Source organism: Corvus hawaiiensis, chromosome 23, assembly GCF_020740725.1.
Source record: "Corvus hawaiiensis isolate bCorHaw1 chromosome 23, bCorHaw1.pri.cur, whole genome shotgun sequence".
NCBI classification, from domain to species: domain Eukaryota; kingdom Metazoa; phylum Chordata; class Aves; order Passeriformes; family Corvidae; genus Corvus; species Corvus hawaiiensis.
Genome location: NC_063235.1, coordinates 2697078 through 2724507, shown reverse-complemented (window position 1 = coordinate 2724507; position 27430 = coordinate 2697078). Strand labels below are relative to the sequence as shown.

Here is a 27430-nt window from a genome sequence, read left to right as displayed (position 1 = left end):
CCAACAGCCAGAACATGATGGAGGCAGACCTGCACAGGGCTGGTGTGTGGTGTTGGATGTGGCATTGGTCTAACACTGCCACACAGTCCAGACAGGCTGTGGGACCTCTGTCCATGGAGGTATTCAAAGCTGTACCAGAGATGGCTCTGGAACTTCCCAGCACCTCCCTCACTGACATGATTTACTGCCAGAGAGGAAAGAGGCTCAATCTAACTAGTTTAATAAGGAGAAGGAGATGTAAAGCAACATCTTCTACAAACAATATGAGAAAGAATCTACAACAAGCCTCCTAGCTGAAGGCCCTTTAACTTCCTGGCATAGCCAGAAGTAACCCTAGTGCTTAGAGACAAAACCAGATCAAATTAGTATTACAAACAAAGTGCACATTCGTAAGATTGAGGAGGATTGGCCAACACAAAATATTATCTTAGGTAGTGACTGCTTTGAGGTCATGATTTGAGTTAGGGCTTGGACCAGAGAACTCAAGGGGACTTCCAACCTAAACTACTCTGGCTGCTCATGACTCTTCTTCTCCAGTCTGTCAATGATATCAAAGTATCAGAAGGAATAGTACAGGATTCAAACACTGGGACAATTACTAACACTAATTAATATTGTTGGTGGATATTTAAACAGGAGTTCTTAAATAAATCTGATAAAGCTTGTAAATGTACTGAACAATCTGATATAGATGTATGGACTTCATATTTTTCTCTCTTTCTCTCTCTTTTGGAAAAGTGAGCAGTTCTCAGCCTATGTCTACCCTACAATTTTTGAAAAAAAAAAAAAAAAATCAAAAACCCAAGCCAACAAAAAATCCAAATCAAAACAAAAACCAAACAAAAACCCCAAACCCACCAAAAAACCACACTTAAAACCCCACAAACAACAATAAAATAAACCCACCCAAAACCAAGCAACCAACCAACAAACCAAACCAAAACAAGAAAAACCACAGGAAGAAAAAAGGATGATAATTTTCATAAATAACAAGTAAACTGTGGCAGTGGCAAATGTAATCTGAGTCACCAGTAAAGTCTGATGAAGGACTCTGGCAGGCTGTATTCCTGAACACACTGAAAAGGCTCAATGATCATAGCAGCAGCTGATGCACTCCTGCAGCTCAAGGGCAGCTCCTCTTAGCTGTACCAGAGGAAATACTAAGTACAACAGTAGGGATAACATTATTTTGTATGTGGTACCGGACTGTATATTTATATACCCAAGACTGATGCATCTCACTTTGCTTAATATAGAGATACCTACAGAATGCTCTAGAGTCTTCTAGATTCAAAGAGAAAAATATGCTCAGCTGTCTTCACCTGACCTTGCCAGGGAAACAGGCCTTTCCACAGGAAGAGAACTCCTCCCCCAGTGGCAACAAAGGGAGCCCAGGCATGGGCTCAGGCACAGGTATCTAGATGGCAGTTGTCTCCCTCAGGGACAATGCCACTCTTTCTCCAGGGGCCATGCATCAAGAACATGAACTGAAAGCAAGTTTTGGAAAAGCTCAGAAAAGCAGTCAGGTGTGCTTCTTTACTCTTTAAAACTTTAAGACCTGATTTCACCTCAACAACAAGGGCAATCCTGCATTAAGCCAAGAGGCACAATAGCATCCCTTTGGATTTGAGTTCTTGAAAGAATGTTCTTCAAATGAGGTATGTAGGAAGCCGGAGGAGTCTCCAACTACCTGTTACTCAAATAAAATACCAAGGCAAAATATGTGGCCAGTAACTACCTACAGGGAAAAAAGATTTTGTCTGATCTAAAAGGTTCGTTATTAGAGCACATGGAGTCAAACCCCAATTTCACACATTTTAACCAATTCAAAGCAGTAATGTAGTACCAAACACTACAGTGAATTTACCAGGATTCACTATTTAAATGACTCATTCTGATTCTACTTTTCCCCACAGATTTGTCATTGGGTTTTCTGATCTTCCTCAACAAGTGTGAGTATCTCGTAACTACATTTATATTTGGCATTATCAATTGCCTGCTCCCACTGTTTAAGACAGACTGCCTTTGAGGGCTCTTCTGACTTTGCATGGTTTTGGCTACAGCATCCTGTTAAACAGCTGTAAGAATTCAGTGTTCAAGACATTTACTAGAGTCTTAACTCTCAATTACCCTTTGTGTTCTTAATTTAATTTTTTCTGCACACCCACTTTTGCTCGTTATCTACAATTTTACGAAAATGTTTCTTTAGCAGCACCATTGGATGTAACTTCCCCTTGATCTTGCCTGCACAAAATACACACAGTCAGTTCACAGCTGTGAACAGAGGGAAAAAGCCTCCAGCTAGAAACAGTTAGTGTTAGCTAAACACTTTATGGATTGGGAGATAAGAATCATCTATTTCAGGAACAGTGATTAAATAACTACTACCTGAGACCTACTCACATAATCTCTGCCAGAGTTCCTTAGGCCTCTCCAGATGCACAGAAGCATCTTACCCTACACATCATCTTCCTTGCTCTGATTTGGTTGTTGGGATGAGTCCCACAAGCACCCACAGCTCTTGGTTTCAGGATGTCCCCAAAACACTCATGAGGGAAAATAACTGTTGGAACCGACTCCTACTGTGCCTCTGTTATGTCAAGATAAAAATGCAGCCAGCTGCCCTAAATGTCTGTTGAGTACTAGGAGACACTGATACCTCTCACAAGCACATTTTGCATTTAATCTTTGGGTTTTTTAATCTTTTTGCTTGCACTTTTATACTGATAATGCAACATCCCTCACTGTGGTTGCGTGAGCCTGAGCTCCCAGTGATGGCACTGGTGGTCTGCCACAGCACCCATCATCACAGCACATATGATACATTTGGCTTTACTCAGTCCTAAAGACGAATGAGAATTATTAATGGCTTAGTCTGCAGCCTCTTTTTACTAATTTATTTGTTTGCTCTCGAAGTCACCAGGGATTCACTTAGACTCTGGAGAGTAGCACTCATTACAGGCAATAGAAAAGCAATAGATTCAAGCACACCTATAATCAGAGAATAGAAAAGCAATTTGCCTCACTGGAGTTCGAGTCCTTGGGATCCTCTTCATTGTGAAACCACATAGGCTGAGGTTTGCATTCCTTAGCTGACAGGTGGTCCAGTTTCAGGTGAGGACTGGAGCAGGGCTGTTGTCCATGCTCTTATGGATGGAGCATATATCTGGTACTACTCCCTCCACTTCCTCAAATGCTGGGGTGAACTTAGATCCCCTCTGTTCTATTTTCTGCTAAATTATTATTCAGAATATCCATGGGAACTGTATTTTGCACTGAACACAATGCTAGGAGTGTTTGGACGCATCCAGAGAAAGGGAGCCTTAGGCAACGCAGGTCTCTAGACTATGTATTCAAATTGCATTAGGTGGCTGACAGTCACTTCAGCCATGAGGACAGCTCTGTGGATGTACATCAGCAAAACCTGCGGTAGCAAGGAAATTCCTCTGAGCAGTCCCCAATGGCCAAGCAGGTCAAGAAGAAGCTGATGAAACTATGCTTCTGTTCTAAGGCATACTTTTCCACCTGAAGTACAGGTTAGGCGTATTGGTTGGATTCTGCCCCATGTGCACATACACCTCCAGTTTTAATTAAAAGGCTTCTGGCATTGCATACATATGCAAAGGAGCGTGAACATGTCACGCTCACATACAGTAACGCTGCTGATGAATCATGCTTGTATCACAGCTCATTGTGGTGAGAGCATCAGTGGGACTTTTCTTTCCTGTGCCAGGGTGAAATGGTCTGGGAGGAGTCCAGCATGTCATTCTTCATTTGTAAAGTAAAATTTCTCTGCCATCTATATAGAAAAAGGACACGGGTGTCACAAATTGCAGCAAATGGCAATACTGTGGTCAGAGCTTTCAGTCAGTTAAAGAGGGAAGGAAGGAAAGTTTTTCTTAATATGATTTTGCCTTTTGCAAGCTCTTTCCAGCACCTGGCTCTTGACTTAACACAATGACACATAGTCACAAGAACAGCAGAAAAACACTCAAGAAAAGAAAAAGGATATAAAACAAGATAGACTAAACAAGAGCCAAAGTCCCCTATGTGACATCAACCCTGCATGCCACCTGCAGGCATCTAACAACCTCCTGGGACAGCTGAAGAGGCAGATGATGTATTTGCTTACATGGGATTGGGACGGGGGCTCCCTGGCCCCACTGAACACAAAGGCAGAATGCCAAGTGATTTTTGGGGATGCACATATTTTGAAGGATGAACTGTCCCAGAAATGTCTGCATCTAGTGGGAGAGGAAATTCTAAAAGTCAGAAAAATGCTCAGCAATATGGAAGTGGATTGACTATTGACTAATACAGTATGAGACAGAGATGTGAAATAATGAGACAGCAGCCAAAAATAACCACAGCGACCACAACTTTCAAGGAAACTCAAATTATGACACCAAATAGCATCCACAGCAATGTGAGACACTGCAGCAGGCTCTGCAGATGCAGGAGAGGATCTGGTGCATCACTGAGTCACACTGACCCTACTTCAACACTCCGATCACCCAGAGAACTCCACAGCACTGCTCTTCTCCTTGCAATATGAAACGAGTTTTATACATGGAGCTGGCAGGGACAATGCAAAAGCAGCAGAACATAAAGGCACCCACGGTTGCTCACAGCAGATGCTTTGAGTAGCACTGCGGTTTGAGCAGTTGTGCTTTACTGTGCACAGCACAGCAGAGATTTTGCTTTCCTCTACAAAGCCACTCTCTTCTGGGTCCCCTTTTGAAATCACTGCTTGACTCACACTGGAAGGGCTCACTGAGACCAGGTCTGCGCATTTGCTGACTAAGTGCAGCATCTTCCTTTCAGCAATACAGAACGTTAACCTAGTTAACCTGCACAAGTGCCAAAGAGAGGGCTGCTAGTGGCATCCCTGCCCTGGGAGTCCCATGGCAAGGAAGATGTTACCCATGCTCTGGAGCTCTTGATCAGAAATTGATTGATACTTTCAAAGCCCCTGAGCATGCTACTCCTATGTGCCATCCTACACTGGAATCAAAGCTGAGAAAGATGTTTTATTTCTTCCCATGCTGCCACTTGTACTGTCCTCAGAAACAGATTTTACTGTCACATTTGATTTCACAAACACTATGCAAGCATCTCTTCAGCGAGTCACAAACTTGGCAGCATCCTGCAGATGGCATGGGAAAAGCAGCCCCAGCTCAGTGGTGCTTTTGTAACAATTACTGCACACAGAGGTCTCCAACATCCTTCACTCTCCATCCCTCCCTCTCATCTCCATCAAGCTCAGCACTGAAAAGGCTTCAGGGGCCATGGCTGTCACCATCACTTCAGCCCCATAATATGTGCTATCGTGAAGGTAGCTGAGCCACCCACGGGCTAGCTGAAAGCCCCAGACTAATTGAAAAGATACAGGGAAGATTCAGAGCAAGCAAGATCCAGAAAATTGTTAGAAAAATGAATGAAATAATACTTCAAAGATTACTGAATGCAAAGAACCCAAAGTTCTATGACTCAGGAAGTCCCTGGAAGCAGACAATAGGGAAACTCATATTCATTATTTTCATGTTCCTCTCCAACATCTGGTTTGGGCTACTGATACAGCTAGGATGCTGAGGAGACAGGCACCTCAGTCAGACCTACACTGCCTTCTCCTCTGTTCCTTTTCTTCTCTCCTGCATCACTGCATCTTCTATGCTTCTCAAACTGCCATTATTCCCAGATATTTAGCATATAGTAAAAGCTCTTCTCAGACTTACCTTCCACACTATCACTTTAATAAGCTTGACTCCTGAACTTGCTCTTCTACCTTCTTCATCTGGCCACCATAAATCTTACCTTTCAAGCACAACACTATTCCCTCCACCCTCTTCTGTCACGCTTGTGCTGAAGGCTGGGCCAGTAACATCAATCTGAGTTCCTGACGGTGTTTTCACCCCCTTGTCCCATCCTGTTACCTTCTGCTTGTCTCTGGTTGGGCTCACTCTGTTCAGTGCCCTACTTCTGCTTGTATGTAGTGGTACACTAGGGAACTCCTTGCTGCACAATGTTATGAAAGCTAGAAGTCCTCACGGGTTCATAAAGCAGCAATTAGATACATTCGTGGAAGAAAAATCCCTCAAGGTCATTCACACAGGGACAGGAACCCACTCCTAGTTCAGCAAGGCCACTTGAGACAAAACTTGGAGGTTGGGAGAATCCTTTGATCAGCATGATTGCACACTTCCCTACCCCTCTCCTCCTTTCTAGGAGTCCATTTCCAGCCATTGCCCTCATCCAGTAGAGCTCTTATTATCTTCTTGGGTCCTTTTATTGTCCTGTCACAAACACCTGTCCAGGTGAACCAAGACTAACACTGCATATCTGACAAGTACCACACTGCAAATTGGCTACACACCCAAAAGCATAAACCCACACAGCTTTTCATCCAACAACATCTACAGAGCTGGGAAAGGCCTGCCTGGTACAATACACTTAATCTTATTAATTTCAAGTACTCATAACCATCTCTGAATCATTTTGCTCATTAGGCATAGGCAGCTCCAACTTTCACATTCTTCCTAATGTTATACCCAAGAGCCACATGGCTACAAACACATCCCTGTTGGCATGAAAATTACAGACTATTGTGTGTTTCTCTGCATCCTGTCTGATACAGGGCACATTCCACTCTCCTAACAGAGTAGGACGTCCAAATCAGCTTTGCAGGAACGCTCCTTTGATTGCTGTGAGTTTTTCTGGCTAAAAGACTGGCTCAGCCACTCAGAGGTTTCCATGCAGACCCCTACAAACCCTGCAGAAAACTGGGATTGCCCCAGAGGTCTTCCCAAAAAAATGAGCTCATGAACTCTGTAGCACAGACAACTGGCTACTCTTGGACTTTCTCCCTGGAAGAATTAATTCAATGAAGTTTGTAAGTGCTAAAAGGAAAGCTTTTCAGCTCCCTTACAGCTATCACAGGAACAGCTTGGGGAGTTGCCATAGCTACTGCCTGTCCTGGACTGCTGCAGTTCCCAATCCATCCATTTTCTGCCTTGGACAGAAATGAAAGGACAGGCCGGCAACCAGCCTGTGTGTGGGTGCCTGCCCAGCCTGGGCAGAGAAACGCAATTCAGAGAACTTCCAGCAGATCTCAAAAGCTGAGACAGAGCAGAGCTTTGGGAAAAGGAAGCCTACAGGCCCCAGAACACCTGCACCAGTGTCTTAAGGCCAAGGCAGCAATGTGGCTGCAAGGCAAACCCACATGGGGATCTTAAGCAGAAAACAACCACGTAACACCTCCCAGTGTGCTATTCAACAGTGCAAACAATGGGATGCACCTTTCATCCCTACCCATGCAGCCCTAGCTACAGTGTCCAATGTAAGAGCGTGTACTCCATGCCCCAGCTGTATTTCCTCTTGGCCCAGCAAGGCTGCTGTTCTCACAGTTTAACTGCATTTCAGAAGAAAGCAGCTTTGCCAATCACCCTAAAGTGCAGGGGCCCAGGCTGCCCGTTTCTGTCAGGGAGCAACTCCGAAAGCAGTGTATTTGATTCATCCTAAAAAGGCTACAGGGCATCACACTGAAACCCAACCCACCACTACTGGGCTTCCCCAGCAGCCCTGACTGGTGCAGTGCTGCACAGCTCTTTTCTATGGTCTATTTTCAACATGTTTTGGACATCCCACCAAAATAAATCTGTTGCCAGAGCAGTGGCTCTCTGGCCCTGAGACCATATGATAATACTCTAGAAAGAAGCTGGAAGCTGGCACTGTTCAGGTTTTTTGAGCTAGTCTACCGTGGGAAGAGATGGAATAAAGTTGAGTTACAAGCTGTAAAACCTGCCTGCAGAGGCACATGGCAGCACAAAAGAGCACATGGCAGCACAGAGAAGCTTGTCTCCACCGGACCCTGGGGGGAGGAGGTGTCACACGGCAGACCCCTATGGAGAGGAGCCTGCCAGGAGCTGAAGGAGGGGTGAACAGCAAGTGATCATCCCATAGAAGGAAGTGTGTTGCTGATGTGGCAACACGGGATAGATCACATAGTGAGGATTACCATGTAAGGAAATACTGCGCCTTAGAAAAGTGTATAAAACCAGCTCATTCCTTTGAAGAAACGATTCAGATTCCCTGCCGGTCTGGGTCCATGCCCCAATCACTGATACTCTACCTTTTGATAGTATTTGTTCAAAGATTCTCACAGGTCCTCTTTCTTCTGTTGCCCATCTGTTATAAGGTTTATAAGCTCTCTTTCCTGAGGTCCCTGCTCTGATGAAAACCCAAGTTTCCTTGCTTGTGTTGCAAGCTGGAATCCCATGCTTTGCTCTGCTTCAGTCATTTAAAGAGTCTGTTGCCACTTGTTCAAGGATGTCCCAAACTGTCCTGACACTGCAGCTCTGGAGCAGTATGTGCTGGCTGAGCTAGATGTTATTCCCACCTGCATATTCCCTCTTGCTATGCACACTCACACACCCCTATCCCAAGCACTCATGCAGGATTTATCTAGGTTAAAACTAACCTTATTAAGGTAAGAAATAGTGGACAGAAAAATGTTTGTCCCAGCACAAAGTAGTACAAGGTATGAACAAGAGTGAAAGTGAGAAGCACAGGAACACAGAAGGCAGAAGCAGAAGAAGGCACCATTTTCTCCATCAGTGACACGTCTGATTGCCCACAGCTGCCAGGTGCCTTTCTTAAGGAAAACAATGTCAGAGCTCTTATTAGCTCCCACCTACATAAGCATTTTAGAAGAAAGCTTTTTGAATTTGCACTTCAGCTTTGAACTCACAGCTTCTTGAAAGAGCTAATGCCCACACATGACTCTGGCAATGCGGGAACTGCCCTCGCTGCCTCCCTACATCTACACGGTAATCTACCACATTAGTGAAAGCAGTCGAGGACACTCTTAGCTGAGTTATAGAGGCAAAGGCTCTGAAAATCTATGGAAGGACCTTCTAAGTCTCACCAGGGAAATGACAGATGACATTCAGTATCAGATCAGCATTAAATTACAGACATGGAAAAAACCATCTTAATTTTACAAGTAAAATAACAAGCTTTCAGCTTACCTCAACCATTCAGGAAACTATCAGCTCATTGTTCCACAGTGGTCAAAAACCAGGTCTAATACTATGAGTTACTAGTAAATAAGTGCAACACAAGAAGAGAACATTAATTTGCCAGTGTATCAACCCATGGCATGCCAGCATCTCCAAGGCTGTTTGCAATTCCAGTCCCATCTCAGCCTCTGCTGCCAGCTAGAACAGATAAGCAACAAAGATGATCTTAAGTATGATTTCTGATGAGAAATACCCTTACAAACACGAAAAATTAAATTACTCAGGAAGAATATGACAGAACTATAAAATTATTATTAGTTTGGAGAAAAGGGATATGATCAATTGGTCCCTCTGTGCAGTCACAACAAACATGGAGAGATGCTGCTCCTCACGGCATGCAGATAAGCTGCTGGACTCTGCCACAGGACACTGTGGACACTAGAAGTTTCCATGGGTTTGGGGCAAATATATAAAGTAACAGACATTTTTGGAGGGTTAGTAAATGTACAGAAGCCACATCCAACTCTGTAAGTCCCTGTGCCACACCAGGATGGAGACTGAGACAGCACAGAGAAACTTACAACAAAACAGACTTACCGCAATTTTTCCCTGTTTCTGCTCTCTTCCTTAGGGCCTTGCTCTTGGCCACTGGAAAAATACTGGGCTAGATACACTTGTGGTCTGATCCAGGACAAACAAAATGGCCTTGTGTAGGAAAGTCAAACCCATCTAGATTTGTAGGAGTTAGGTGAAACCAGAATTATGGCAGCCATGGACACCACATACAGTGGCTCCTCATGGATAACAGGCCAGGGGTAGCAGCAACTGTGCTTTGTTTTATGACTTCAACAAGACGTAAAAACCTTGGATACCACATTGCGCAACAGTGAGTAAAGAATGGGTTCATCTCATCCACATCAGCCCTCAGCACACTCCCGGAGGCAGCAGAGCTACAAGGTGAAGCCAAAGCACACCCAACATCCAGGTCTGCTGCTAAATCCTCTGATCCCAAAGCTAACACACAAGGTGACTGAGGTGACCTACTCCTGTCCTCGGTGTTTTAAATCCCAAAAAGACTGTGCACAGCTAGGCTGTTTGAATATGTGCTGTGGGCTGGACACAGGCGGCTCATACTTGCTTCCATGTTGTTCAGCATCTGCTGTTTCAGAAGTGCTTTGGCTCAACACTTGCCTGAAGGTGGAGGCCCTGCAAGGAGGCAGCAACACACAATTTCACAGCAGGAATATTCTGACCTCCTGTCACAACCCAAGACAGAGCTGTCAACAGATTATTTAACAATCCAATTTTCAACTTTTTTTTTCTTATTTTAAGCAGGGAGTTTTGTGCCAGCCTTAATGAACAAGACTGCTCATCATCAAGAGCAACATATAATCCTAACTAGCTTAAACTCTGATAAAGGAGACTGATCCCAGGTTAAGGAGGTTGTCATCTCTAAAGACAAAGGTAGAGTCTGAAGTATGAAGAACTTAAGTTTGTGAAAATGGAGAAAGAACTGCAACATTCAAATTCATGGCTGCTGGTAACTAATTGTTGTTAAATGGAGTCACACTCAATAGCTGAAGAAGCAGCAGACATAAGGAAGACTTTATTAAGGATTTTGACAGAGAACAGGAGGACTGACAGCAGAAAGCAGAGGTAAGAGTTTTCTCTTACCTATGTACAAGACTATCTTGTGTGAAGGTGGCAAGTTATGCTGTGGACACATTAAGAGCTGTACACAGCAGGTAAAGTAATTTCTGTTTTCCTGATGATCTTGCTGCCATGATAGTGTCTTCAGGTCTTGGCTATTGGTTTGCACTCTGAAGTATATGACCACACAAAGGGATCACTGGGCCATCGACATGCTATCCAAGAATCAGTCATCATCAGCAGGCAGCTCTGTGCTGCGCTGAAGATGCAACTACAGTGTCACAGGTACTCAGAGGCACAGCTCTCCTCACAAGCTGCCTGCGCTGGCTCACTCCCAAGTCCCACTCACAGCCCACTTGTAGGCAGGGCTCAGCCACCTGCAGCATGGAACACAAACTCAGCACCAAGTGCTCAGCAGAGCTGCTGTGCCACACCATCACAGGACGCTGAAAAGGTGAGCAGGGCAGCCCCTTGGCATCTCTCCCAGCTCTCCTATGCTGGGAAATCCAGCTGCCTGACCTCAAGACCCTACCCAGACCTACCTTTGTATGGTTTGAGGAAAGAACCTAGCTTAGCTCTCTGCTTGAAGTCCATCTCCTTGGATAGTACCTGTGTACCCAAAATGTAGTCTGCTAGAGCTGTGTATTCAATATAAAAATGTTCAGGCATCCCCCACAGACAAAAATGTAAGAGGGTAGCACTGTCAGATCACCTGATCCCAGTTTGTTAAGGCCAGGTGGATGAATGGCGCCTTGGAGATTGCACTGTCATCAGTGACCAAAACGAACATTAGGGTACACGTGTATCAGTACATGAGCCTGGTTTAGGTCTGTCCTCTGTGCCAAGGCCATCTGGCATGGAACAACCCCTGCCCTTTTAAACCTGGTTTGCCTCCAAACATGACAGACCTTGCTTAACTTCTGAGCCATCCCCAGAAGATGTCTGGGAAGATCCAGGCCAAGCCATGCAAAGAACTGTACAAACATAAAGCAGCACTGATGACAGTGACCCATGGATTAGGATTGTCCCCACTCCTTAGGGAACATCTTTTGGGAACAGCTTACACAGTCAACTTTAGCTCCATTTCAGGAAAGGTGCCCTGTCCTCTTTGCACACCTTGCCCTGCACTTCCTTCTGCTCCGTGCACACAGGATTTTGTTCTGAGCAGGTCCAGCAGGTACTGCACAGACCCTCAGACTGATGGCATGGTAGCACAAGGAAATAAAATGTGACTTGAAATAAAAATCATCATTCATATTTCATGTCTAGATTTTAATTTTCCATTAATCTTTACTAACAGCCCTTTAACTCAAAAATTCTAAGCAGAAATCTAGGACTAATTACTCTGATAACAAATTCAATATTCAAGCATAAACCCAGTTTTAACTTCTGTCTTGTAGGTCCACTTTATAAATCATTAGCATTGCTATCCACCCATTGAACAGAACAGCCCTACCACTAGAAAGAAACATGATAATCACAAATCTCCCAAATCAGTAGAAGTTTTACCCCAAGTCTCTGTAGAGTTGCTCTTGCTGAGGGGATCCCTCTTCAGGGCAAGCTGTTGTTCCCCTTGGTTCATCTGCAAGAAGATTGCCCTTGCCTGGCTAACACCTGACACAGCTTCCCCCATGCAAATCCACCACTTGCCCTGCTTAGTGCAGATGCAGAAGATTAAATTGCTGGCACTTTTTCAGGACCCTACCCTGGGACAGATGGATGGAAGTACTTCTGCAGGCATGCTCTGCAGTCTGGCCTGCCCTGTGCTTGCAGCCTAAATGCACAGAGCTGAACAAAGTCTGCAATTAGACTTGTGGAGGGGCCCCTGAGGAAGCCAAGGAATCTGATTCAGGTTACAGGTGCCACTGCTGCTGCTCTTGGAGCAAACCAGGGTTTAGACTTGAACTGTAAACTCCCGGTGGTAGGGCTGTGTGTTAGGGGAGCTGCAGTGTCTGGCATGCAGGCACGTTGGCAGGGCAGCACTGCAGCAGCTCAAGCGTGTGCTGGAGCTCACTGCAGCTGTGCCACTCGGCAGCTTTTGGAACAAGCATTTGTTAGAGATGTGGGAGAGACTAGCAGCATACCTCAGCTCAGCTGCCTGGGGAACAGGAGGGTTAACATCACTGTCATGAAAAGCCCAGGAGGAATCTGTCGGCCATTTCAAATGCCTCTGGCATAAAGGCTGGCGGCTTGGGTTACACCAGCAGCATGCTTCCAGCTTGAGGCAAACCTTTCGGCTGCAATTCATGAAATCTACACACTCTGAAGCAAGACACTGGGTGCTGTTACCAAACCAAGGTGCCACCACCAGCTAAGGGTCTCTTCCAGAGCCACTTGGTTGCCCTGTGGGAGCAACAGCTGAACTGAGCAAGCATCCAGGACAGCAGGCAGGCAAGACGAGGCATGATGCTTCAGCAGGACGCCCTTCCATTAGCATGGTACCCACGCACCACAGGCACTGACTCACAGGCAGTGCAGCCAAAGCCTGGGTGATTTCTCCCCAAAATCACGTGAACTAGGCGGACCACGAGTACAGCATCTCACAACCACTTGCCCAGGTAAATGAAAGCTGGCTGGCTAACCAACACACCATCAGTAATCTCTAGATCCTTCAAGGTGGCCCAATACAAACAGTTGGTAACTCTGTCCCCTGGCTGTACCAAAAATACTAATTGTGATCTTGGACTCCCTTATAACAACTGGCTTTTTTTCTTCCCTCTGAGCTCCCAACCTGCAGCTTTTTTGTTCACTGGGAAGTGAGAAGGCAAATGAAAGGAGGTATTCAGGAACTTATAAATGACTTATAAATCACTCTTAAATGTGATTTGCTCACTGAGGACAGCTGGGTGGATTGGAAGATCCTAACAGTAGTCTTTGTGTTCAGTTTATTGCTGAAAATACCCTCAGGTAACAAAGAAGTAAATAAAATAACATTTACAACAGATCACAGTCTGGATCTTTTAAGGAACATGCTGCCTTTGTGAGAGCATGCTTGTAGCTGTGGGGACTTTAACCTCAAAATTAACACGCCATGGACAATGGGGAGACTCCAAGACAAGCTGCCAAGATGGTGTTATGACACTGGGCAGCTGTGCCACTGAAAACTGCCCACTTGGAAGCCTTGATGAATTTATGGCTGGAATATGTTCACTTGCAGGCTGAGCCTCTCAAAATGACAACAGGCATTTCACACACAGACATACAGCATTGTGCCAGGACGAGGGCAAGCAGGACATAAAGGTGAGGGCACCTCATTGCCCTAGCAGGCAGAGACCAGCTGCATGCCCTGCGCTACAGACTCTGCTCTGAGAAGAGCTGCGAGGGCATCTGATATTCTCCATAACCTAGAGGTCCAAGATCTGGTAACTGGCTGGGACATTCAGCAGTCACTGTTGGGATGCAGAAAGAGATAGTGGAGGGATACCTGGCCTCTGCTCCTTCTTTCCAAAAATGGGCCAGAGTAATTCCCCATTTGCTCGGGGAAAAGTGTCTCCTCAGTGCTTGGGGATAAAGTGTCTCCTTTGACTGGGGGGGGGGGCACTGAAACAGCAGAACAGCCGTAACTTCTCAGAGAGATCATCCTCAGCATCCAGCTGCCTCCTTCAGGAGGCAGCTAAAAAGCTCTTTGGAATAAAAGGTGTGGGACAGGATTTCCATCAGGAAGGTCCTGAGCCATACTTCTTCCACAGAAAAGGCTGAATAACAACACCAACTTCAAAGTTCTTCCATCTCCCACCAGCCTCTTGTCCATAGGGCATGAAAGGGTTAAAGACGCCACTCAACTCACGACAATCATGAAAGCTTTGTTCCAAATCCTCCACTTCATGCTGCTAAAAAACTAACCATCTTGAAATACCTTGTATTAACAAGAAAGAGGCAGTTCTACAGGGCAGCCTGCATTTGCTTTTAAGTCCACTGGTTAACCAAGGTTGTCAACTAATGGGCAACAGACAAATTCTACTGCTCTTGGAACACATGTATTCCTGCAAGCATTACACAAGATGCTAATGATGAAACCTGCAGGCTTACCGCCAAGCATTAATTTATCTGAATATTATCCTAAATGAAGATCAGAGCTAAGAGGGCAAGATATGATTTTCTTGCAGCATGTTTAAGAAGTGGAGAGTGAGAAATAGAGCGTAAGGCAAAAATGGCATCAGAGTATCCCCTCCAGCACTCTTCCAGGGCATGGCTGTCTAACTGTGCTCACTTGCATTGTTATTTACATGTCCTTTTTCCCCTTGTACTCCCTGGACTGAAGGAAGGAAGGATGTTTCATAGGAAGGAAGGACTGGCGTGGCTGTACTGAGACAGGACCACGCTGCTTCCCCCACCATGCTCCTCCTTTCTACAGAGGAGAGAAAGAGTAGGAAATTCACATTTTCTCTCTCATCTTACTTGGCAGTAAGGGGATGAAGTTAACCCCAGTGCAGCTCCAATTTCAAACGGGGTTAGGATCCAAAACTGGAGCAGGTTGCTCAGGACTGCATTAAGTTGTGAAAATCTCCAGCGTCAGAAATCCCCCAACCCCTCAGGCCCTGTTTCCTCTCAGAACAATCTCAAGAAGAAAATTATTTTCCTTTATGTTCAGTCAGAATTTACCATGCTGCAACTTCTGCACCTGGAATAGGGCAATTCCCAGCATCAGTCCAGACTGGCAGATAAATGGATTGAGAGCAGCCCTGCAGAGATAGACTTGTGGGTACTGGTGGACAAAAAATTGGACATGACCCAGCAATGTGTGCTTGCAGCCTAGAAAGCCAGCAGTGTCCTTGGCTGCACCAAAAAAATTATGGCCAGCAGGTCAAGGGAAGTGTTTCTCCTGCTCTGTTCTCATGAGACCCCACCTGGAGCACTGCATCTGGAGTCCCGGCATCCTCAGAAAGACTACAGCAGGTTCACAAGAGGCCACAAAAAAAGGTCCAAGGGCTGTAATACTTCTGTGAAGAAGAGCTGAGAGAGTTGGGGTTCTTCAGTCTGGGGAGACCTTACAGTGGCCTTTCAATATATAAATATATTTCAATATTTAAATATAAATAATTTCAATATATAAGGAGGGTTTATAAGAAAGACACAGAGAGACTTTTTACCAAGCACTGTAGTGATGGGATGTGGGCAATGGTTTCAAACTAAAAGAGAGTAGGTTAAGACTAGATATTAGGAAGAAATTCTTCCCTATGAAGGTGGTGAGTCACTGGCACAAGTTGCCCAAAGAAGCTGTGGATGCCCCATCCCTGGAAGTGACCAAGGTCAAGTTGAATGGGGCTTTAGGCAACCTGGTCTAGTGAAATATCCACCTGAATCTCACGACGCTTCAGACACCATCTCACCAGTACTGAACAGAAGAGAACAACCTTCTCTTGATCTGCCTCACATGCAGTCACTGCCATGCTGCCAATGCTTCGCTAAGCCTGTCCAGCTTGCTGCTGCCATTCTTGCTTTTGCAGAGGCGAGATGATCTTTGTGCCCCACCAGCTCACACACAGCTGCGCTCCAAAGCAAGGACTGTGCTGAACTCTCAGCCACATGCTCCTGCAGTCACAGCAGTCACTAGAGGCACACAGGGCAGAGATTACTGAAAACGAAAAAAGGAAGGAAAAAAAAAAGAAAAGAGAAAAAAGAAAAAACCCACCCTGCTCTGCAAATCAGCTCAAAGTGTAGGGAGCAGAGGAAAGTGAATGGAGTTGATCTGTGTGTAAGGATTTGGGATCATGTTTTTGTTGTAAGACAGCCAGAGAAAGCAAGCTAGAGAATGGGGCTTGCCACTCCTGCTGCTCGAGGAGGGAAATGAGGGGCAGGTGACCCAGGCCCGAGGAGTGCCACCTGGCAATCAAGGCAGTCAGCAGGGCACAGCTGTTTCCTTGCACTCAGCAGTTGCTGTTTCACTCTGCCTGCACCTCAAGCCAGCCTCTCAGCCCAGCTCTTACATACCAGCTACCAGCAGCCTATGTGGTCTACACTCTGCAGAGTCTACACCTCAGGGAGCCTCCCCATCTTCCCATCACTGCTGGAAAAGAGTTCCCCACCTCCACAGCTGGTAATGCTCCACTGCACCATTGTTCTGCAGTCACCTTCAAACACACAATTTCACAGCTTTCCCAAAGCACTGCTGATACTCGCTCTCCCCTTCACAGCACCTCTGACAGTGATTACAGAAAAAAGGAAAAGAGCTATTCCAAACTGTGCTTCTTGTTCCTATGCTCTGCCCAATGCAAAAAGGTAACATCCAGAGAGTTTTAGAGCATATGCAGGCAGTTTACAATATACTAACAGCCGAAACTCACACAGAAACATCAACACAGGATACCTTTATACAAAGACATTAGTCACATTCAACAACATTAAAAACAATCTTGAAGAGCAGCTATACAGAATGGGATGCAGACAAAAGAGTGAGAGGCTTCATTACGAATTCTCAATTGCTTCAAGTTCAAATTCTCACCACAAAGCAGTACTAGCAGGTATTTGTTATCATCCAGGAATTATTGTTTTCCAGCAAAAACAGACATATTTCCAAATGATTCACACTACCTGAGAAATTAATGGTTTTGCAGCTCTGTTCCAGATCCTAGGTCAGGACTCTCCTTTCCATTCCGGTAAATTCCACTAAGATATCACATGTAACAACAAGTTCTTGAAGAAGTTTCATCAGATTTTCCCTTTAAAGTAACCCACTGCACTCCCACGTGAGGCACAGGCACCTCAAAGGCACAAGCAGCTGAAAGTGCTGCAGTGGAATCAGATGATCAGCACAACCTTGTAGCTTCTGCAGCCTCCTTTCAGCTTTGGAAACATATCCTGTGATTTTTAAACCAATCCAGTGGGAAAGACACAAGCCAGTGCTGAACCTTAAGACCCAGATAATGCATATAAAAGCAATTTAAATTAAAGCAATTTCGATAATCAATGTGAAAAAGTCTGACAGATTTTGCTGCAACACATACCGAGGGTGCAGCATTGCAGCAAAAGCTGTCACTCCCATCTGTACAGAGCTGTGCGGCATGCAGTACGGGTGGCAGGGCTGATGACACCAGGCAGCAGAACCATGCTGTCAGGAGTCTTTGCTGCACAGTCCAGAGTTACCTTTCTGCAAGCACTGCATTGCATGCAGCAACAGAGGAAAATGTGAAAAGTAAGCATTCAAGGTAAAGAGAAACATTCTTGAGCTAATTAAAGGGTTGCTTGAGCTTATGCTCATCATGATCAGTCATGTAGAAAGAAATTTTCAGCTTAGGATGAAGCTACCATTTTTAGAGGTCAATTAGAACACTGCAACACTTACATGAGAAGTAGGAAAACAGGCCCTACTGTGTCACACAACAACATGCTCCCTTCTTTTGCTCCCACAGCACCTGTACCTACCTTAGCACTTGCACTTCCAGTGCAGGATACTTGCTGTGACCTGCTCCTGCACCCTCAGAGGAGATGGGAACCAGTCAATGGGATGACCTGCTATATGTTGCCCACTGGCTCCCAGAGTGGGAGAGCTGCTGTCCTGGAGCAGAGGTGATGTGTGTCACCAGAAGGCACCTTCCTCAGCTGCCCCACAGGACTGCTGTGCCATGACACAGGTCAGGTAGCCCTCTGACATCAGCTGCCTACAGCCACAGATGCTTTCCTCTCCTACTTCGCAGCCTGACACATGAGCCCCAAGTTCCAGTGGTTTTGTAATATTAACCACCAAAGCTGAATCCTACCAGGATAAAGAAAGCCTTGGTTCTCATCTCCTGCTGCTCTGCTTTCTCAGAGGCATGCAGTGCACACTCAAGGATAGCCACAACACTATTCGCAAGGGGTCTGAATGAAATCTGTCCTACTACTTCTGAGCCAAACAATCACAAATCCAAGCAAGAAACATGGGGTTTTGTGGCAAAAAAATCTTACTTAGATCAATGCCCCCTTCCCCCCCCTCCAGGCATCAAGTTTGCAAGTTGAAATCACAAACCTCAAAACCGGCTGAGTTAATGAGTTAATTCAATACTAAGTAAGGTTTGATACTATGGCCTGGGCAGTACAGCAGGTCAAACTATGACTTAAAAACCAATTAGCTAAGTAAATTCAGAATTATAAATGTTTACAATGCAGGGGCTTGTCCACCCAGTACTGATTGAAGATCATTAAATCCTACACTTTCCCCTTTGTGACTTGAAGCAGCAAAACCACCACATTCCTCGCAAACCAGGGCAGACAGCAAGGAGGAGTGATGAGGAAGTATCCCCACTTGACAGTGCATGTCTCCCACTACTTCATCCTAGAGCACCCAGGAGCCCACCTGCCAGAAGTGGGACTTGCCCATGGAACCAGGCCAGTCTGCCTTGCGCCTGCCACCAAGGGAAGATAGTGGACATGGCTGGGTTGTGGACAGCTGGTCCCCTGACAGACAGGGCAGGGCAGGATGACAGCTATCATGCTGCAGCAGGCCAAGGAGCAGCCATACAGAAGTTTCCAGCTCACACAAAGTATTTACACATGTGAGACCAGTGCACTTTGCTGGCCCAAGTTCAATACAGCTGTTGAGAGTCCAGATCATAGGACTCTAAAGCTACTTTGCGAAGAAGACATTTGAGGTTTGCTCAATCCAATGAAGCTCTAACAAACAGGGCAAAAAAGATTGGGACTTAATAAATGTAGGAAATTTTCCACCGAAGTCCTCTAAACATGATGTCTCTACTCCTCTGCCCAAACCTGGGCAGCATTTTGCACAAGCAGGAATTTTGCAAAGGTAGCATGTCCAAACTCATTGTGATGGTGGTGCATGGTGGTGACAGAGATCTCAACACAGGCAGCAATACTAAGTGTGCTCAAAGGATGCTATCACTGCACAAGTGACCTCACAGACTTTGGACCAGATCCTCAAACTTAAGTTTTATAGTCATTTTCAGGTGGCCCTGCATCACGCCTGCCTCCTTCTAGCCTCGTGCTCCCCTCCCTTGGCCAGAGTAAAGCAGCCCTCCAGCCAGGCTAGGAAACAGGCAGGGCTAAAGGGAGTGAGGGAGACGCTGATGGTTAATTTTCACCCAGATCAACTCCCTGAACATGGCTGCATGGGGTTTTTGTCAGCTGGGGTAGGGCTAGAAAAGGCACTTGGAGGAGAAAGCAGTAAGGACAAGAGGAAAGGCAAACCCACCTCTTCCAGGCACAGTGCCCACCTGCACTGATGTAGCGCTTCCCAGATCCGTGACTGGAGAGGATGTGAAAATTCCTGTCTCTCCTCCAACGTGACAAGAGCATGCAGCTGCTCTCATCCGCCCACTGTCACAAAGAAACAAACTTACCAGCTTATGTGTTCTTATACTTGTGTATTGGCAACTTTGTTCCTCAGCAAAGAAACGATCCATTTTATTCCTGGGGTTACTGGTGTGGATCCTAAAGGGCTCTACTATGGGAAGAGCTTCTCATTGCACACAAGGCTGCGGAGTAGGCTGAGTGCTAAGTATAACATTAAAACTAATTTTTTTTCTAAACACTCCCTCTCCTTCCAGTCCATCACTCACAGGGGGCATTCACCTTTCTGGACTGTGTTTCTATGAGAAATTCAAATAGGAATACAAATGTTACATTCACTGCACAACTACTGCAAGAAAGCACCACAATCAGCTTTCTTTTACAGAAAAGGAAACAGAAACTGCCTGTGCATAGCATTCATGCTCCTGTGCATGCTGCTGTCACACTTAGGTAAAGCTGTGTGTTGCACCTGCATATCTTACTCCACCCTGGTGAGGGTTAAAGAACACAGAGCTCAGGCATCCTTACAACCCCTTATCTGCCAAGATTAGGGCCTCAGCAAGGGAACATCACTGCCAAAACCTAAGACACCACCAGAGACACAAAAGCATTAAGGCCTAAACTGCCACATTCTGATGGCTAACATCCAGTGCCACACTTTATATTTGATCATTTCAAAAAGCACTGGTTTTCAGGCTGCTGAATCAACCCAAACCCCACTGACTTCACAGGAATGGCATGCCTGGCATGCCTTCTCAGTCAGGGTGGTTATGAAGGCTCCTAAATCTGGACAGTTAAGAGCAAATGGTTTGTGGGTTTTCCACCAAACTGATTCTGTCACCAGCTCTAAACCCTCAAATCCAGAGAGATGCGACTGTCCACAATGTGTGCAGAGAGTGGCTGCAGTCGCCATCAGGAGAAGGCTGACAGCCCCTGTTACCCTGGCAAACAGCTGAGCTTGGACAGGGAGATTAATCACACCTTTGGTGGCTATGGAGGGAAGAGGAGATCACTTTAAAGGACTAAAGCCCTCCAAAGATTCAGCCCATTGAAAGCAGAGAGAATAAAAGTATGGAAGGACACAGCCAACCACCAGCTTTGGGAATGCAGGAAGTGCTAGCAAAGAACACTTGCTCATCAGCTATCTCCAAGTATTTGAAAACATTCATGCTTTCTACTTCACATGTGTGAATACAACAATTACCCAAGGCAAAAAGTGTACAGCAGGCCTTCAACTTAGGAAGACATAAGTAACCATGCTATAACCATCACAACAAAGGTTCTCCATTCCAACACGTTTTAAGGACCCCCATGATCTGCTGTCCACTAATTAGTGCAAAACATATTACTGCTACAAATCATCACCCTCATGGGAATCTTCCAATCAAAACTACCTTCTAAAGAGATTATATGCTTCATTTTAGTGTAACAATTGCATCAAAATTGTCCTTTTTTGTCATTTGGCTCAGTAATGCCAGCCATACTTCCTGAAAAACTTCCATGAGGAAAGAGGCCTCTGGTTCCTCACCAGCTGCAGCCCACAGGGGGAAGGAAAGGTTTCACGGAGGACGTGCACAACCTCAGAGTGTCTGGGAACAATACTCTGGTAAGGTCATGCTCGAAGATATAATCACCAACCCATTTGAACATACAAAATAACGTGGTCTAGACTGCAAGGCATACCGGGTTTTTAAATATTATCATTTCTTGTAATAGCCACATTTGAGAGTTCTCTTTTTTAACAAGAGTTATTTTGCCTACAATTCCTAGCCTCATATTAAATAAAGAAAAACAGTAACTTATTCTCAGTTGGGCAATTTTCAGAACACAGAGAAAGCCAGAAGGCTGGTGAAAAGTCCATGCTGTTGTAACTTATTTCTACTTCCTAGAAGTCAACATCGGTCAGATTGCCCTGTCCAGGAGTGCAGAAACTTTACCATTTCATAGTATTATGAGGAAGTTGAGGCTGAAGAACTACTCAGACCAGGAGACACAGGGGTTAGTTAATGGGGACCTGACTTCGCTTAAATTCTGCTTTTCTCCCACACTCCCTTGCCTCAATTCATTTCTTCCCACAGGAACTTTCAGACACATGTCCAAAAGAAACACAGCAATCAGCTCTCCATGTCCTCCTCCTCCTTCCAGCGTTACAGAGGGCTGGCTGCCCTGAGCAGCCCCAAGCGTCCAAGCGCGATGCTGGCAAGGGGGCCCCACGCCCAGGAGGGGTCTTGCACGCCAGGCCCCTGCGCCACTATCACTCCCTCGGGCCTCCTGGAGCCCCAGGGTGGGGGTGTCAGCCTGGCAGGCAGTGACGACCGTTTTGTGCAGTTCTTACTGCTGCAGAGCCAATACAATGGAGGAATTACACTTCTGCAAGTGCCGCAGATACAAACCAGCCACAGAGCACGCTGTCCCTGCTGAAATATGCCAGCTGGCTACTGGCTGCACAAACTGACCAGAGCACAGAGCTGTTGGTTCTGTACTCGCACAGACTGTAACACTGGGGAACAACGCCCCCCCTCAATGTCCTGCAGGTCAGCAGATGCATACTTCTGCCAAGAAGCTGTAGGCATGTGGTAAATTACTGCATTTTTTTCCCCTAAACACGGAATGCCACAGACTATTCCAGGTTGTGAAAATCCCCCTTCCCACTCTAATCACTGTGGCGCTCACCCACCCCCAGCAGCTCTCGGCGAGACTTGATAAGCAACGATCCCAACGCACAAAGCAGCTGAACATTTTAACAGAATTTACGGACCAATTAAAATCTAATCCCACTGCACCTAACTCAAATGTGCTGATTATTTGGGATGGTCACTTTAACTTGTATTTAATTGGTTTAAAGGCTTCAGATGTAGCATTAGAAGGGGGGAAAATGCAGATTTGCAATGAAAGCGCAATCACCAAGGACAACCAGCAAAGGTCTACGGTGCCAATGGCTTCACATGGGACACCTGACAAAGCCAAATGGGGTAAGTTTCAGAAATTTTCGAAAGAGGAAAAGAAAAGTTTCACAATGCTCCATCAATAAATTCCCTCACGACGGGGGAAGCAAAGAAGACTAAAGCGATTAACAGAGTGAGAGCATCAGAAAAGCACATATATAAAAGAACGTTATTAATTATATGATAAACGTGGGCGGGCTGGCAAAGAAGGGGGAATTCAGGAAAAATAAGCAACAGGAAAGGGAGCATGTGGCTGCAGCAAGGAGAAAAATAGTTATCCACAGAAAATGCCTTAAGCGCCTGGAAACCACCAAAATCTCAACTCCACCAAGCCCCAGCCAATGGGTTTAGGACCTTCCTTAGGGGCAGCCCGCGACAACGAGGACCGGTGGGACCGTGCCCTTCCCGGGCGGGGACGGAGCCGATCTCCGCTCAGGAAAGCGGCTGTTCCGGTCCCGTCGGAAGGAGCCCGACGGCGGCTCCATTTCCGAGCGGGAGCCGAGGCCCCGGCGGGCGCCTCAGGGCCAGGTCGCCCACAGGGGGTCCCAGCCACCGCCGCCACCCGCGGGCAACCCGGCCTTGAGGCACCCGCTCGCCCGCACGGGAAGGGACGGGAAGGCGGCGGTGGTCAAAGACAAAGCGGATGCCTCAAATTCCTCCCCGCCCCGCCGATCTGCGGCACCCCCCGCCCTCCACCCCTTCATCGCCCACCTCTGCCTACCTAGGCAGCAGGAGCGGCCAGGCTTCCCTCCCTCCCAGCCCGGGCTTGGGCAGCCGCAGCCCGCGAGGGGCTCCGGGGCTCGGGCGGCGGATGCGGGCGCTGACAATGAGGGGAGGGACGCGGTACCGGGCGGTGCTTGACGTCAGCGGGAGTGGGGCGGGGGCTGGTGGCCCGGCCCGGCCCGGCCGCGGTGCAATTTCACGGCCCTGGAGAGGGCGGGGAGGGACCGGCCGCCATTTTGGGGGGGTCGGAAGGCGCTTGGGGCAGGGCGGGGAAATTTTCCGAAGGGCCCCAGGGAGGAACTGGGCGGGGTTGGGTGTCGTGAACGCTGCGTAGCGCAGGCGCTGGCTGGTTTGACGGTGGGTTCGTGCTCCAGAGCCCGTCACACCACCCCTTCTCTAGCCCTGGCCCGGGGCTACTGTTGCCTCGGGGCTTTGGTGTCGGGGCGGGCAGTGCCGGTCCCGGCTCTTTAAAAACAGGGCAGAGGCCCGCGCCAGGTGGAACAGCGAGGTTTTGTCTTCCTCTCCCGTCGCATCCCCCCTTTAGTGCCATCTCTTGGAGAGTTTGGGACTTGGTGGTCAATCTAGGTGTGGTTGGTTCCACCTCTGGTATCTGAAGCCTGGGGATGCCGAGATGGGATCAGAGACAAGAGACACCCCCTGCAACTCTAACCCGGAAAAGTCGCTCCCGGTGTACCTGAGCGGTAAGCAGAGCCCCGGGACTGCTGACCGGGCAAGTGACACGGTGCTCTGTACATCATCGCGCTGCCCTTGCCCAGCTGAGTCCACAGCAGACATGGTCAGAGGCCAGTGAGCAATTCCAGCCTCCCGGCCAGGCAGCGAAACGTGACAGGCTCGGAACCTATTGTCCCCTTTGGCTAGTTCTTAGCCAAAGGTGTCTCTACAACACTGTTTTATTTCAGACCACGCCAAAGGAAGATGCTTCAAGTGTCAGGTGGTCTGGCTTGTCACACTTTTGATAAAGTATTTTCCTTGCTGTGATACTGAGTTTATATATCACTCTTTAATCCTGTTTCCATAGCACAGCCTGAAATACACTTGTTCTCAATGAAATGTCAACACTTCTGAGTGAGTTCTCTAGGCTGCAGTTAAAATCCAAGCTCACAGGAAGATACAGAATGAACAATACCTTGCTTGCAGGCAAACTGAGAAGGGGCTATGTAGTCGTTCTCACTGGGAAAGCATTTGCCTTTTCCTGACACCACCTGTGCACCAGAGTGCAAGCAGTAGAGACATGCTCCATGTGCTGCTCTGCAGTGCAACAGCATTCGGTGGTTTTTGGTTCTCCACTTTAGAGATGCTACTTCAAATTTCCAAACTGGTATGAGGGAGGTTTGCTAATACAAAGCCAGCTCTTGATACGCATCTAGCAATTGTGCGTTTGGGTATAACTGGGAGGTGAAATGGAATTTTAAAAAGGTAGTTTTTTTATTTCAGCAAGTGCTCCAAGCTTGCCAGTAGTTGTGTACATTAGAGCCTAGTGTCTTCCATGTGCTTCTTGGATTTGCTGAGTTGGGAGAGGAATGGGGCTGCGCTTGGATACTTTTTTATATGGTTTATGGTGAAACTCATTGCTGCAGCATGATATTGGCATCAAAGGTACCCAAGTGTTTCAAAAAAGCATGAAACAAACGGGAGAAGAAAGTTCTGTCAGTGGCTGCCAGGGATCACAATGGTGCCTCCTCTGACTAAAGAAGAACCTGAAGACATGTTAGAAAAGTGTTTGGAATCCTTCCTCAGGCATAATCTCCCTTGCTGCTGTCCACATTGGTTTCCACAGTGAAAACAACTGAAAGTATTCATAGTTTAACTGCTATCATTACAAAGATGGAAGTCCATCCCTGAGATGGACTTGGGCTCTGGGGGGCAACAGGAGAGGATGAGATGAGAACAGACAGAAGAGGAACTGTGTATCCCCATGGCAGGCCCTCTCCTTGGTGTATCCTTCATACCATCTACATGAATCCATTTGGTGAATCATACTATCTGGTCATTGTGGTCTGCTGGCTGCAGCAGGCTGTGCAGGATCTTTCCTGGCACCCAATGAGCCATTTAGCAGCCATTATGGGGACATCTGGGGGAAAAGTTTTCTACCAGTGGTGCTGGCACCCTGCTTTGGGTTTTGGAAACTCAGCACCCATCCTTCCAAGAGATAAACATTGCAACCATGCCTCAGGCTTTGGTGAGTCCTCATCAAGCAGTAGTGCAAACAAGAGCAAATGCTCACTAAGGACTGTGAGGGACACTCCTCAGCCTCCTGTGCCACCAGATGCCAGCAGCATTGGCACAGCGGACTGCTGCTGGAGGGAAAGCACATGGCATGAGGTAAAGTCCTGACCCACCCAGCATGAGTGATGGAGGGAAGTGAGGGGAAACAAACTGAGCTGAGCTGATAAAGGGAGAGAAAGAAGCCCTTCACCAAGGTGGCAACTGAACCAGCTACCAAGTGTGGTCTGCAGTGTGAGGAAGAGAGTGAATGGAAACCCAGGGAATGACAAATGTCAGATCTCTGGATCCAAGTGGGAGACACCCTGCCTGCTCTGTGTCATGTGGAAGCAGCATGGCTGCTGCTGGTGGTACAGCGGCTGTGACAACAAGGTCTGCTACTGCCCAGGCTGGTATTTCGAAGAAAAAAGCTTAGTGATGTGAGGTTAGAGACTTAGAAATTTCTGTCCAGGGAAAGGAAATTATTTCAAAGAAAACTAAGGAAGCTCCTCTGCTCTAAGAGAAAGCAATTTTTTTTTCTTTAATGTTTTTATTGATGGGGACTTAGTGCAGTCAATGGAAGCTGCAGACAAAATTACAGAAAGGGACAAGTGGAATGAGGGATGCTTCAATGTGAGGAGGCAGCTCCGGCTCATTTCTGGGCTGGGAAGGTGCTGGACAAAAAATGTCCAGCTGGCAGGAAAGATGGGAGCAAAGTAGGGAAGCCCAACTCACCCTGAACAGTAAAAGGGACCAGGAAGAGGGAAAACTACAAAGAGGCTGGAACAGGAAGAGGAGGCAGAGGCACAGGGGAGTAGAGGAGGAGGCACACTGGAGGTTAAACTGCTGGTGGTGTGCCATTGCCTAGAGTGGGCTGGAGAAGACCGCTCTGCTTGTGGGCAGATATAGATAGCAGGATAGGTTAAAGCTGGGAGGGAAGTGGTGATCTCCTCCTGCCTGGAAGACTATGACTAGAGAGTTGTGTCCTCCTCTTCTTACAGTATATGATAGAAAGGCTGTTTAGTTCCAAGGGAGCAGGGTGTAAGTAATGTGGGCAGGTGTGACCAGAGATGATGGGCAAGGGGACATGACAAACGCAATAAAATCACAAATAATATGGGGAAACAACACAAACTGTCAGTGTGTCTGACAACAGAGGATCCATATGGGTGTAGTAGCTTTAAACAAATAAATGTAATTCATGCATCTTATGCACACCTTGATAACATGAGAAGTGGATGGCTTAGGATGCCACGAACACCAGAGGCATGAGATTCAAAAGGGATTAGTCAAATTCACAGAGAGCAGATTTCTCAATGGTTATTAAAAATGTCTATCTGAGTCATCTTCCAGTTCATGAAGTCCCCGAACTGATTCTTCAGGTGTTCTTGCTATTCTGTACTCCCTCCATTTGTATGGTGAATTTAAGTGAGGTGTCTGAGTTGATCTTGTTGCTGCTGCTACATGCAGTTGTGTGTCCCTCCTAAAACTACTTGTGTGCATGTGCTGATTCTTCTGCACCAGTTCTGGGATTTGTTCTGTTTATCAAACTGTCAGAAAACTAACTCAGAGTGAATACTTCTCTGCCTCTAGTGAGTTGAATTAGCCCACTGTTTTCTAAGCCAGTGATTCTTGCTTCTCTCTGCA

General features: G+C 46.7%; 1 protein-coding gene across 5 annotated transcripts in view; it reads right to left on the bottom strand.

The window, feature by feature from the left end:
• Positions 1-23770, bottom strand: part of LUZP1 (leucine zipper protein 1) — a 37772-nt gene extending 14002 nt beyond the window's left edge. Inside the window, exons 1-2 of one of the 5 annotated variants that reach the window (XM_048326886.1) lie at positions 17199-17405; positions 9027-9215 (exon numbers count right to left, since the gene is read on the bottom strand). The gene's annotated coding sequence lies outside the window, so the exon portion shown is untranslated. Of the gene's footprint in view, positions 1-3026; positions 3118-9026; positions 9216-17198; positions 17406-23558 lie in introns of those variants that run through there. The other 4 variants (XM_048326888.1, XM_048326883.1, XM_048326885.1 and 1 more) reach the window with 4 other exon arrangements.
• Between the last annotated feature and the right edge of the window lie 3660 nt (positions 23771-27430).